Below are 14,520 nucleotides of genomic sequence, written 5' to 3' on the forward strand. Positions count from 1 at the left end.
CTGTGTTATACCCGCTCTGATCCCCAAGCATCAGTTGCATTATGGCTTAGAAATCCAGCTCACGTGCAACCGCCCGTGATGGCTCAAGCACGTGGTCTTCATGTGGAAAGTTTGGAAACGTCCACAAAACGAAGAGATGAGTGGGTTCGCCCAACGACTCTGTGAGGTATATCCAAGTGAGGACGAACAGACGACGTTCGTCGTAACACTTTCACATCAAGCGCCAGTATCCTTGAGTTCCCTATGAAGAAAACGTATCGTCGGAGCGAGCACTCATCGCGTGTTCGAGTCAACCAGCTCACCACCGTGGTGACCACGCAAGTGCCACACGTGTGGGCCTCTTGGCTGGCTTCACGCCAGCTGCGTAGCCTTTTGTGGCAGTAGCCGACTGGAGTCACCAGGTTCGACCAATCACAAGTTTCCAGCGCATACCGCATCGTAGTCATTGGTTTAAAATATTGGTAAAAACAAAATATGTGGACCACAAATTAATTAACAGTGAAGATTGCCATGAACAGTTGGTTCAACTTGATGCCATCAAACCATCAAGTTGACGGCAATCTTGATCTTCCATAGTTGTTGTGGAAGCAGCTGATGTGGATGCAGGTATTACATGTACTGGTATTCAATACGTGGGCGTCTCGAATCGATACTCTCGGTCTTATCGACGAGGCAGTGATATAAGCAGTGCTGTAGTCTCCAAAAGGGCCTGCTGAGGCCTGCTGAACAGGCAATTCTATTGCAGCCATGAAATCCCCAAAAGTCTCTGAACGACAGGCGGTTTTCCTATCTGGTCATTATTGGAGGAAGCGCCAGTGACGCCATTGCGACAATGACGTTCGCGATGATTGTGCTCTTGAGGTCGGCCGGTTCGGCTGCTTAAGCTAAGTCATAATAGAGACTGTACCGATGGGGGCGTGCCTGACAATACAGCAGTACGCTGTCTTCGTATACAGCTCTATCCTAAAAAAATACGCTACCGTAAGTTTGAAATATGAGACACCTTAATGCGAAGTCAAGACGCGTTGACCCTTGCCCACAAAGACCCTGCAACTTCCACGTAGATCCCCACAGAACTCCATTTGGCGCGCGAAGAACTGAGCCGGTGCATCCGGATCGTCGATTGCACCGAAAAACTCTGAAATGACAAAACAAAAACTGAACGAATAAATGCTTATTTCTGCAGTATTAATACTTAGTATTTTTTATTTAGAATTTTGGGCCTAACCGCAAAAAACATGTGCTGAAGTCCACCAGGTAGGCTGGCGAAACCCCAAATTGCCGAGGACTTTTACGGCTGGTAAAAAACACTTACAGTTCAGCAAATGTCGTAATCCGGACTATGTGTCCGCTATTCCTTAGTGCTGATAGAGCACCGCAACTTCGTAAGCATTTACATGCCCTGTCATGCTCCAATCACCTGCCCACTCTTGCTCTTCACTCTGTCGGCTTCTTCCTGCCTCGAAACGACCTATATGGCCTTCCCGGCGTTGTATTTCACTGGTAGCAAAATTAGGAGAGATGTAGTGGATTCCAGATTTTCCAGCTTGGTATCACCGCAGTGGAACCTCGATATTGATGATGGACATCCAGACCAGGTGCTGAGCGGCAGGCTCAGTCACCGAGTGATGTCGACAGTGCAGATCACAGATGGATCCAAAGGTGTCCGTCGTCAATCAGCTGCGGACAATGGGTGCAGCTCTGTGATCTTGGTGGGCATGTTGTGCCTTACCAATATGTATTAGGATTTAGTAAGCCCAACTGCATGTTTCCTTTGACGCGTCGCACGTACATTATTAGCAGTCTGTCCACGACAGTCTGCCTTTCTCTACGGGTTTACCTTGGCGAGCACGGGCTGGTTAGCACCAGACTCACGGTCTCCCAAGGAGCTCACTTCCCAATCTTTCAAGCCACCAGCACATCAATACATTCGGCTACTAATTCCGTGCGGGTTGGCCCCCGCATCTCTGTGTTGGAGTTTTGGTATTCGGATCCGGGAAACACTACAAAGGGTCATTTAGCAGAATTACCACTGGTTGAACACTGTCAACAAATCCGACCTGCCCATAAGTGAAACCGAAGCCATTTCTACTGAGACGAGGAGCCTGATATCCTGACTAAAGACCGTCGGTTGACCCTCGAAGACCCAGCTGTAACCAGAATGGTGCGCGCTGCTGGATCGGATGGACCCATTAGTACCGTCCCACTGTTTACGCCGATTCTGCCGCCCATGATCGAGTCAGTCTTGCACGAGGCACTCATTCGATGGAAGCGAGAAAGACGCGACTACGAGTCCAAGATGCAAGACCACTGCCGAGTAGCTGATGAGGACTACGAGGTGGTGGTACAGAGTATCTAGGATTCTTTCAACCGCAACTACTTGATGTATTCTGCAATCTAGAGCTCAATGTGCAGTCGGCGGATGCTGCGGAAGGCATATTGCTCGCAGAGATTGAGCACGTAGTGAGCAGCATCAAGAACGACACGCTTCGCGACATCAAGGAGTTGTTCAAGGAGGAGCAGATCTTCAACCGACGAGAGAGCGATGTGAATGTCCTATTGTTGGACTACTCTAAGACTCTCAACTCTCTCGTGGACGAAAACGGCCTCACGGAATGCTTCAGGGGACCCAATGGCACGAAAAGGAAGTGCAAGAGGCTGATCGCAAACCGGATCCCCAGGTCATTGAAGCAGGAAGTGAAGCAGTGTGTCCGTTTCACCTACGCAGTCGCTGCCAAGCCAAGGACCCATAGGTCCTGTTCCGACTCATCTTGGACAAGGCGAACGAGTTAGAGCGTCAACATGTACGTTTGAAGCGAGAGAAGCGAGACGTAACTGGACAAAGCAAGGATACATCCAAGTTCAGTCAGTCAGAAAAGAAAAAGCGCTGGGACCCTAAGCCGTCTGCCGCATCGACAAACAATGGTGATGCAGGCCGGATACCAGCAGATATCAAGCCCAAGTCTACGTTTTCCAAAGCCAAGCCTACGTGTTCTGGATCGACAAAAAAAACCGCCGGGACCATGCCCGAAGTGTCAAGAGATGCATTGGTTGCGCGGGTGCACTCAAGCCCCTCGACAAGAGAAGGAGGAGCAGTACAAGAAGATGCGCGACGCACGCGGGAATAAGAAGGTGAAGCTGAAACGACTTGGCGAATTACTCCCATCTGCTGATCGAGTAGTGCTGTTGGATGGAGTACTAGAGCTGCTATACTGTCCCGACAGTGGATATGATTTCACGGTTATTGGACAAACGCATTAAGAGCAATTGATGACACTAGATCCAAGTGTGACGACCGAGGAACTCGAATTTCCAGTGTTTCACCATACATTTGGTTTAGTGACAGTGACAGCCAAGGTGAAGTATAAACTGCAACTGATGATACACGTAGCCGCTGGACCCGTAGAGCCTATGAACATGGTGGACGTTCTGGTGGTTGATGTCGATGACGCAGAGCTCATAGTGGGTAATGAAATATTGACCTCGCTAGGGATTGACGTCGACCGCCTAGTCGAACAACTAGCTACGCGATGTGATGATGAGACCAGTGGTGATCTAATTGATATGGAGGCGGACGAGATGCCTGTAAATCTTGACGTTTCTGAACAAAGTGGAGATGGTTATATTTTCGCCGCTGTGGGGCGCCTGATTGATCGTGCACTGGAGAATAGATTTTCTGTGGAGTATGTTGAGAAATTGCGAACAACCGCCCATGCCTATGACATTTGGCTGCCCGAGCTTTGTGATGACCCTCCAGCTAACGTGCTGCCGCTGGAAGTGCGACGGAAGGGTGGGGTTCGTCCTACAAAATGTAAGCCCCGCAAATGTCCTCCGCAAATCAAAAAGTTCTAATGTGATTTCAATGTTCGTCTTAGGACTCCTCTATGAGAATCCCAAGAGTCGATGAGCGAACTCCGTTCTACCGGCCAAGATGTCAGCTGACATCATGAATTTGCGGCAAACAACGGAATATCGAGCAAGAAATGCGTAGACTGAAGTGATGGCAGCTGTGATGCCGATTCTTTCATTACTTTTGGAAAATGCACGTGACATGAAGCATTTTGGACTCTTTCACTATCTAAAGGGTTTTGGCAGTTGCATCTAGCCGAGCTCTGTCAAGAGTTCATGTCCTACATGACTAACACAAAACAAATTCACACCTCGCCGTGCACCCCAAGGATGTGCAGATCCTGCGATTCACTTCCAGAAGACAACGGAAGAGTGTTTCGCCAGTTTGCTGTATGAGCATCTTTTGATCTGGATCGATGGCCTTTTGCTGTACGCGGACGACATTGAGGTGTATCATGAGAAACTAGCTGAGTTTTTCTCGTAGCTGAATCTGTTTGGATTGAAATTGAGCGTCAAGAAATCAAATCTCTACCAGACAGGAGTAAAGTGTGTGGACGTGTGATCAATCACCAAGGTGTCCGGCATGATCCAGCACGGATCGACACTCTACGATCACTGTCGTACCCGACAGCCGCTGGCTACAGCAATTCGTTTGCGCTATTAACTGGATGCGAGAGAGTCTCGTAGATCTTGCGCGGCAAGTCGCCCCCCCCCCCTATAACGACGTCTCGATGAAGCCCTTGCGTGCACAAAGCGTGCAAGACGTGTACCAGCAGAAATTGAGATCGAGTTGAACAAGCAGAAACGACACGCTTTCCAAGTGAAGGAATTGTTGGCGACGTCGACGACATTAGACTTTCCCGACGACAACGCCACATCGTGCCTGTTCACCGACGCATCCGACATTGGTTGGGCAGCTATCGTGACCCAAGTGAAGGCGTACGACCCGAAGCGGCAAGTCACAGAGCAGCAACACCTACTCGCCTAGTGCATGAGCGGGACTTTCACTGGCAGCCAGTTAAACTGGGCTGTCATCGAGAAGGAAGCCATGCCAATTGTATTGGCCTGCGAGAGAATGGACTATTTGCTGCTACGGCCTCACCCATTTCGAATGTTTTACGACCATAGACGTGCCACATGAGAGTGTCAAAAAGCACGTGAAGGACAAGTTTCTCAGGTGGGTGATGAAGCTCATGTATTTCAGGTACATTGTTGAACATATACCAGGCCCTGACAATGTATGGGCCGACATGTTCTCACGGTGGGCCGGTAACCACGTTCCTGTGACAACAGTGAAGCAAATTTAAGCAATGTAACAAACGACGCCGACCAGGGTGAGACTTCGACCACTGGACGACGACGATTTCGTCTGGCCAACTTTGGAGAAACGTTGTACTGCCCAAGCTCAGTATAAACGACCGACATTCTCGTCAGCCGTAGAAGACGGAGCGACTACACCAGGATGACGCATTGGGGTACCATTGGAAGCTCCGAGCTAATCCAGCGACTATGCATAGTCGCACATGTGAAGCTCAAGGCCACCGCGGCCAGTAAGTCACGATCACACGCCTCAACCGACTCTTTGTGATCAACAACGTTGCTGGCATCGTGAAGAAATTCGTGAAGGATTGCTTGCTGTGTCTGCATTGTCGAGGGGGGGGGTCTCCACGTCCGTGCGGCGAAGTGATCGGCTGCTGTACAAGCAACCAAGTTTTGCATTTTGATTTTCTCTCAATGGGATCAAGTTATGGAGAAACCAAATACATCCTTGTCTTGAACGATCACGCTACTCATTACTGTGAGCTAGTCGTGGCAGACACGGCCGACAGCAGAGTCACGGTGGAAGCCCTGTTAGCGTGGCACTCGCAGCTCGGCATTTTGCCGGATTGGATGTCGGACCAGGTCACACACTTCTAGAATGAAGTAGTGATGGAGTTGAGTCGCAGACTACGGGCGCAGCAGAAGTTCACGCCAGTATACTGCCCATGGATCATTGGATCCGTCGAGAGAGTTAATCGAGACATTCTTCAAGCCATCAGGGCAATGATTCTCACGTACAAGATAAGTCAGAAGGATTGGGTGTATCTAGTTCCGATAGTACAGGCTAATTTGAATCACACTGCTGTGCCATCCGTCGGAAACCATTCACCATTGGAGTTCTTCACTGTATTGCAAAATCCAACTCCTCTACGCGAATTTACCTGCCTGATGGCAACGACTTGCAGACCATTCCTGAATCAGAAGCGATCGATGGATATCTAGCTGAGTTACGAGAAAGGTTTCAGGCCATTCATTGTACAGTGGGGAGCCAGTGATTGAAGCAACGACTCCTAAACAAGAAGCACGAGCGTGACGAGAATTTGGTGAGTTTTTCTGTCGGCGCTTTCGTTCTCCGATCGAACAAATGAGAAGCATGGGTATAAACTACAGGTGACGTGAGTTGGGCCGTATCGCAGATATGCGCCCACACTCATTCATTTCGAGTGCAACATTTAGTCACGAGTGACGAAATGGATGTGCATGCTTCGAGACTCAAGATGTATGCTGACGAAAGCCTGGAGGTGACAGACGAGCTGTAAGAGCACGTATCATTCCAAGACATCATGCTAGCTGTTGATAAACTAAAGAGCCATCAGTGAAACAATGAGATCAATGATTTCGAGATACAGGTCGGATTGTAAGGCCTACAATCTATTGAGGATTCGTACGAGCCGATAACCGACCTTGCGAAAGAAATTCGTGTCCTGCCGGACAACAACGTGAAGCAGTCAGGCGACCAGGAGTTCGTAGGTGCCTGGAGCTCTGCAACTTCAAGTGAAGACCAGCTGCAGGTTGACTTAACGGCTTCCAGTGGTGATCGGCGGCAGGCTGATTTAACTGCTGCGAGTTCCAGTGATGTACGTGGCAAAAGTCCGGCAAGACGACGACACATGGTAAGGAAGCGACGACAATTTTCTTAAGAACAAGGCATTCAGCAGAATGAATCTATACTCGGTGCGAGTAGTGCTCCACACGGAGGAGTACAATCAAGTTTGGGGCAGACTGTAACTGGGCCGGACAGGGAACACAGACTGGACCGGCCTATAGTACAAACTCGATCAATAATCACAACTTCAGGCGTCGCAGCGATTCCTTGCAGAAATCGAGCCTCTACTCGCCGTCATAGGTACCATGGCCAGCGCACTGAGACATGCTTTTGTCGGTGACTGACTCAGAACCGTGGTGAATCAAGCTTCGAGAACTGTGAAACGGATTTCAGGTTTTCCGAGTTGGGATCCTCGCAGTGGAACCTCGATGTTGATGATGGACATCCAGATCAGGTGCTGAGCGGCAGGCTCAGTCACCGAGTGATGTTGACAGTGCAGATCACAGAAGGATCCAAAGGTGTCCGTCGTCAATCAGCTGCGGACAATGAGTGCAGCTCTTTGATCTTGGTGAGCATGTTGTGCCTTACCAATATGTATTAGGATTTAGTAAGCACATCTGCATGTTTCCTTTGGCGCGTCGCACGTACATTATTAGCAGTCTGTCCACGACAGTCTGTTTTCTCTATGGGTTCACCTTGGCGAGCACGGGCTGGTTAGCACCAGACTCACGGTCTCCCAAGGAGCTCACTTCCCGATCTTTCAAGTCACCAACACATCAATACATTCGGCTACTATTTCCGTGCGGGTTGGCCTCCGCATCGCTGTGCTGTAGTTTTGATATTCGGACCCGCGAAACACTACAAGAGAGCAAATAGTAAAACCACTCAGCAAATAATATCCACAAAACTTATCCTGCAAGACGACAAGGTCTATCATATGGTAAACACCCCTAACTAACCGTAGCTAAACAGTTTATGTTCCTTAAAAGACCTCTATTGGGGGACTCGGTCGAGTGGGCCGGGGAATTCGCAGTTCTCAGGCGTGCAAAACAGATTTTTGTCTTTGGAGAATTAGATAAAGTAGGAGAGACGACGATGAAGTCTTGTATGACAAAGTTGTTGGGAATCTGCTAGAGGCGGACGAGCGCGAAGCCATCTTGCGGGAGCCAGTTGCGTAAACATGAATGGTATGGTATTGAGTTGTTAAAGTCAATGATGTCACCAGCGAGAATCACGACAACTTGGCCAAGGTAGACGGATGTAATTTTCTCGGGATATCGGTAGTTTTGGATGAGTTTGAGCATATTATAATTCGCCGCCATTCTTCAACGGGGGATTTTTTGCTGCTACGAGGCTGTATACGTACAAGTACAGTTTTGCTTCTGCTTACCCTAAATTAACCGACACCAATAATACCGAATGTGCAATACTGAGAGTATCGTCACGAAGCAAAATTGATCTATTTACATAATGAATACTACTTGCTTATTACAACTTGGCACATCTCTTTGTTCTCTGGAGGGTAGGCAAAAAATGAACTGCCTGTACATCAAATCTTTCATACGATACGGTAGTTAGACCATATAATTCCAAGCTTAGTGAGGAATACAAGTATACAAGCATTCTACACTCACCAATCATCACCAGGAGAGCTTCTGTTTTTTTTTCCGAGTTATACTGAATGACTAGCAGTGCAAACACGCAGCCACAGAAGCTTCTGCTTACGGAAATTGTTGGCTAGCACTCAGCGGCTATTATTGTAAGTCGGTCGACTTGTTATTAAACGAATAGCACAGCCACTAGATCCGGTGCACGTAAAATAGTTCTGCAAATTTATTAAAGATTAGACAGCATTCCCGAGAGCAGGAGACAGACAGCCGGAGTAGCAGATCGACCACAAACGCTGTCGGCCCGGGATGTCGTCGGAAAACGGTGAAAGCTCCGAATGAAAGTATGTATTTTATTCAAACAGGTTGACGCACAAATACACAAGGCCTAATGTTATAACATTGCAAGTAAGAGTTTTATTATAGGACGAAGCTGGTGCAAACGCCATCATAAACGCGAAGTATTCATTATTGCAAAAATAGACTTATAGTTTTGAGGAAGATTGAGAAATAGACCAGTTCGGCTATAATTTTGCACCAGTACCTTAACTTGATATTTGCCATCCTGCGTATCACAAACCCAACTGCTTACATTTTGAACCTTGAAACTCTCTACAGACCGCAAAATATAATGCTGCTGAAATAAGTGCAAATCCTTGCAAGGTTTGGTAAGCGAGCAAACGTAGGTGCGGCTATAATTTTGCGCCAGACTGTACTATTCTTTATAGCGATGAGGTAGTCTACTGCGCAGAACGGGTAGAAATGTATTATTTTGGCGTTATATTGCTTCTCTTGAGTCCATGCATCTTCTGCGTTTGCTTTACAGCCGGAGAATTTCGCTGTAGTACGTTCGCCTACGAGCAATGAAGCATTTGGCGGCTACGGGGCGGTTTAAAAACCCGCCAAAACAATTTTTAGCTCTGTAAAAAATATCTGTAAAACTCATTTATTGAGAAGCTCACCTTTTGCAGGTCATCTAAGCTGACGTCAGCTCAGACAACATTCACACGGATTAAATTACTTCGGTTAGCTGTAATTTACAGTGATGTTACGCTTGACCGCCACAAGCATTGGTTGGTATCACTGGTACTTCAGCTCTAGCAGCATCATATTTAACACTTGTTGTTTTCGGCGAGGTTACTTATTTTATTTAAACCTTAAAATGTCGCGAAAAAAAGTGTCGGTGATGCGAGCGCATCAGATGCCTAAGGCATACCGGTACCATACCGTCACAATCCTTCTTGCGCGTATTGACTGTTACAGGTCAATAAGGGCCGCATAGAAATTATTAAAATCCTTGAAAGGCTTCGACAGAGCAACTTGATTAGTTCCTTTTTCTGGCACTTTGAGTATTTTAAACCCTCTATTCTCTATTATTTCAGAGGTTCCTTACTATCGCACATTACCGTAAAGCCAATGGTGAAGCAACCGTCCCGCACGCAATTCCGGTAATGTAAAGCCAGAGATTCTCCGCGTGAAAAACGATTTTGCTCGTTAACTAACAGCTCCTCTTAACAGCTTGAAGCAAGTGCCGGAGAAGATTATGCACTTGAGAAGATCTGTTTGTCCTGCAAGTCCAAGTAGGTGAGAATGAGATACTACAAGGTAAGACCGTGCTGATTGACGAACGTGTCGGTAACTGCTGCAAGAATGCACGAGAATGTGTTTCGATGCCATATAAGTATAGAACAATACACATTATTTTTATTTTCATCGAAACATGCTCTCATGCAGCTACTGTAGCACTTGCACTGAATATTATTTATTTAAAGTTTCCAATGTAAACGAATTGCCTACATGAAGCCCTAGTTCAATAAATTTTATTTTAATTTCAAACTCAGCCTTCGATTTAACAAATGGGCGCTGTTTCCTAAATTTCCGGGTATCTTCGTGTGAGAAAGCAGCCTTTGCTACAATATTCAATTTCAAAGAAAACTCTTCTTTAGGGTGCACAATAATAAAATAAAAGCAGGTGCAATATTGCGGTAAGAAATGTTTTCGTTTTGAGCCCACAGGTAGTTTCAGATTCAATACTAAAACAAGTGTGTTAGTGACAAAAACAAACCCAACTTGATAATTATTCTTTAACCTCAGCTTCGATTTTAGCTAGAGCAAGAAATAGACGGGGAAATAGGATGGCTAAGGCAAGACAGCAGCGACGGCGACAACAACAACAAAAAACTGTGCGACGCTGGCTCCCCAAAAGCCTGATCATAACTGATAAAAATTAAAGGTGCCATTGATTATTTCTGATTCTGTACAAGATGATTTCTTAAGTACTTTCATCGAGTTAGATTTGAATAAGTGTCGGAATGCTAATATATTAAAAAAAATGAAGTTGCAATTGAACTTAAAGTGATCGTAATACAGTAAATTTTTGTTTGTACGAGCCAGACAGGCAATTGCATACTTTAGCGTGGATGTGAGCCGTTCACAGCGGCTCGGAAATGCCAGTGTAGGTGTTTACCGACGGAAAAAAGAAAGTACTAAATCGATAGGAGAGTGAATTTTCAAATAGAATCAGAAGTGCAGCTAGTCTTGGCTACTAAATCAAGATGCAGTGATAGCCGACAACAATGAAGCATTTGTTTCGAGATACATGTATTACATTACCGTGGTCAATTTTAAATGGACAATTTAACCAAAATCAGACATAGTAGTAGCTTAGCAAACAACGCGCTGTCGCCACGCAGCTTAGTGGAGCTTAGTACTTTGTAGAGACTGTTTTGGTACTTGGTATCCAGAATATATCCTAATTATATTTATCGTGATGAATAAAACTGAAAAAAATCGTTTCAGGTACATTGAAAAAATGTAGGGGCTTCAAACATAATTGGTAAAATTATCCCAAAATCGAGTAGAATGATCACCCACCAAATTGGCCAAGACAGTTATGCGCACAAGTTTAAAAGGAACGATTCTTCTTTAGCGCGTACGTGAGTGGTTTTAGGTCGTCCGTGTATCCATTGGCATAACCTTATGCCATTTTGATTTGAGTGGTCATGCGTCTATAAGGTGGTTTTCGTAGTGCTCATCACTAAAGGGGACCTCTGCGTTTCCAAAGTTGTCCCCGTTTACACGTTCTCTAAAGTGGACCTTGAACTTAATGGCAGCTTTTTCCAATACAGTGACGGGTTCGGGCTGCTAAACGGTTGATCCTTGTCGTGATCAATGACTGCAGCAGCACACACACATAGTGATGCGATAAACAATGTAACAAGAGCGCGATAATTCATCTTCTCTCGGAGAATTGGTGAATGAGTGCCTCTTACACCACGACCAAAGACGCTGGGTCCAGTGCGGTATTCAAACACGCGACGATGTAATGCAGGATGGGTATAACATCACGTCAGTGCAACGACGAATACCGGGTCCTTCAATATCAGTAGTCAATTTTTAATAGTTTAATTAAGGAAATTTAATCACAACAGCTTGATTTATATTCACAAAATAAAATGGAGCTAGTGCCTGTGATTAATATGCAGGTATGCACAAACACTAACTGTATTGTTGAGCTATTTGTTTGCAATTTTTAAATATGTGTCGTAATGTTAGTAATGGAAGCTAACATGTCGGTGGGATCATCAATAATATCACCCTCATTCCACTAATTTCATGTTTGGATGATGCTGAGTCTAATTATCAATGCTTTCTTCGCACCATTAAGACACACAGCCTGCTGTTGTTCTGCTAATATCGCTTCAGTCGATGGCAGAATCTTGAGATCTGGCATTCTCCCCCATCATTGTTGAGTTCAACCTGATGCAGGAGGCGGACGGCAGAGGTCGAAAGATGACTTGCATATACTGTATCACATCGCCGACCTGTTTGCGATTCCAACTGTACACTATCAAGCTGTTAATGAGTGGGCAAACATGTTAGGTCGTTTGTGGGTCGTACGATAAATATGAACCATACTAACTCCCACCAAAGTATAATTACGTCTCTATTAATAGCACATTGAACAGTGTGTCAATGAACAGTGTGTCAGTACAGAAGATACAAAGTTAAACGGTATTGCTACTGTGTCAAGGCATCCGACCGAGACAGGACAGCTCGGCACGCATGCAGGCAATCGTTGAATACGCAATCTAGAGCATGCTGCGTCAGCCCGCCATACTCACCCCGTTGACCACCCATGATCCCCAAACTTCTCCCATATCACCCCAACGATTTAACCCATTGGATTTTGTTCTCGGCAACTTAATTCCTTACCGTGCCCCGACTGAAATCGGCATTTCGGGATTACAGCTTCGCGAAGAGTTTTGAGAGTGAGAGCTGTAACTGTATCCAGACAGATACAGTATAAAAACGAAAAAGGTCTTTCATTAAAGAGGCCTGGTGATCCTGTTTCGCTCCGTCGAGCCGTTTCATGGTCCTGTTACCGCTGTGTTTTTTAAGCTTCTTTTATGAAGAACCTGCTGGTTTTGACAAACTCTTCTGATAGGGTTAAATTACACAGCTTGCACTTTTTCTACTGCTTGGACTACAGTAGCACAAGATCGCGTTATGCCTATCACTTTTACATATCGTAACTTACGAGAGCAACTTCAGGACACCGGCCTCGCAAGTTTGTCTGTTGCGTCTGACAGACTCTTATTGACACCATTATTTCAGCTCTTTCACGTTGATGCTACACATATATGCGAGCTACTTACGTAAAGAGCAAGGGCAATCCAAACCGACGTACAGCAGAGTAGGTAGCGTCGGAGACGAAGTCGTAATAATTTTTAATGGGCCCAGAAGGTGCCATGACACGAATACTGGTATATTAATAGGCGACTATAAAGTGCAAATCTAGGGCTACACGAACTGGCTCACTGATTTAGCGAATACAGTTCGAGATCGAGGCACTATCAGTGCTTATACTCGATAACTTCGACGCACATGTTTCAAAAGAAGGACTTGATGTTGTTGTCGAGACAACGTCGGCCCTGGTTTGCCAGCTACCGCCCAACAGTACAGCGGCCTGCCAGCCACTAGACGTTGAGGTTTTCAACTTTGCTTTTTGCTAATTAATTCGTTTTATCTACCAATAAAAATGTGCGACGGATTTTCCTGTCGCGAAAACAAAAAAAGAACTACTATGGAGGATGGCGTTCAGAGGGTGGCGGATTTCACCGTCGTTGTCTGTATGTCAGCTCTACATGTATTTCATTTTCAATTTTACTCTCTGCTGCCCATTTCAAGACATTATCTACGCAAACGACACAATGCGACTCGGCACCTTCTTCGCCCTGCTCGTGGCCACCTTCTTCGCATGTTTCACCAGCGCCGAGGACATATCCGTTTTCACAGTCGACGGCGGTGAGCGTGAGAGTCGCCGTCTTCGCTCGGAGGCCGTCAACAAGGACAATGTTGCCAAGATCGCTGGTGCTTTTATCTCCCATGGCAACGAGGTAGCTACACTGCAGAAAGCTTTTAGGATGGCCAACGACGCTGCGGTCAAGAAAGATAAGACTGCTGCTAAACGAGCTATGCAGCTTGCAATTGGTGCGAAACAGGGAGCCAAGCTCAGCGATGAAAGTATGGGTAAGCTGTCGAGTATGCTAGCCCAGACTGCTCAAAAGAACCCCAAATCGTGGCCTCGACTCCGCAAGTTTGTCAAACTTTCACTTGGTGCGGGCGTCGGCGGACTAGCAATTTACGGCGCCTACAAGCTGATGTTTAATAAGGGCTCGTCGGAAGCTTCGACGACGACGACAGGCTCGGCTTAGACAGCGACATGTAGTTTTGACGATTGCAAACGTGGAGCAAGAGCTACTCCAAAAGGCAAAACTTACAATACTGCATTGGTCTTAGCGTAATGACACTCACTTTAGATTCTTTCCTAAATTTTTAAAATGAGGAGGTCAGATACTGATTCTATCGATATCTATATATGAAAGTCGCCCTGCTTAATCTGCTAGACCTCGCTTGATAATAGATTGACTTGGCATCGCTGTACTAAACAATGATATATAAAAAACAAGAGAAGAAATAATTAACTATTGCCTGTAGCTGATATTCAACTGATAAGATCGATGGCATTGCATGGCACCATCAGTCCTTAAACTTCAGCAGTGTGATTATATCTCAACTTTGCCCTGAGCTTTGTTGATATTAAGAGCAAGATCGTTCTAATGTAAAAGAATTCACGATTTAAATGACATAGTTATGAAGATCATAAATTCATGTAAAATGTCAGAGAGATGTGCT

Source organism: Phytophthora infestans, genomic scaffold (genome assembly GCF_000142945.1).
Source record: "Phytophthora infestans T30-4 supercont1.179 genomic scaffold, whole genome shotgun sequence".
In the NCBI taxonomy this organism is placed as follows: Eukaryota; Oomycota; class Peronosporomycetes; order Peronosporales; family Peronosporaceae; genus Phytophthora; species Phytophthora infestans.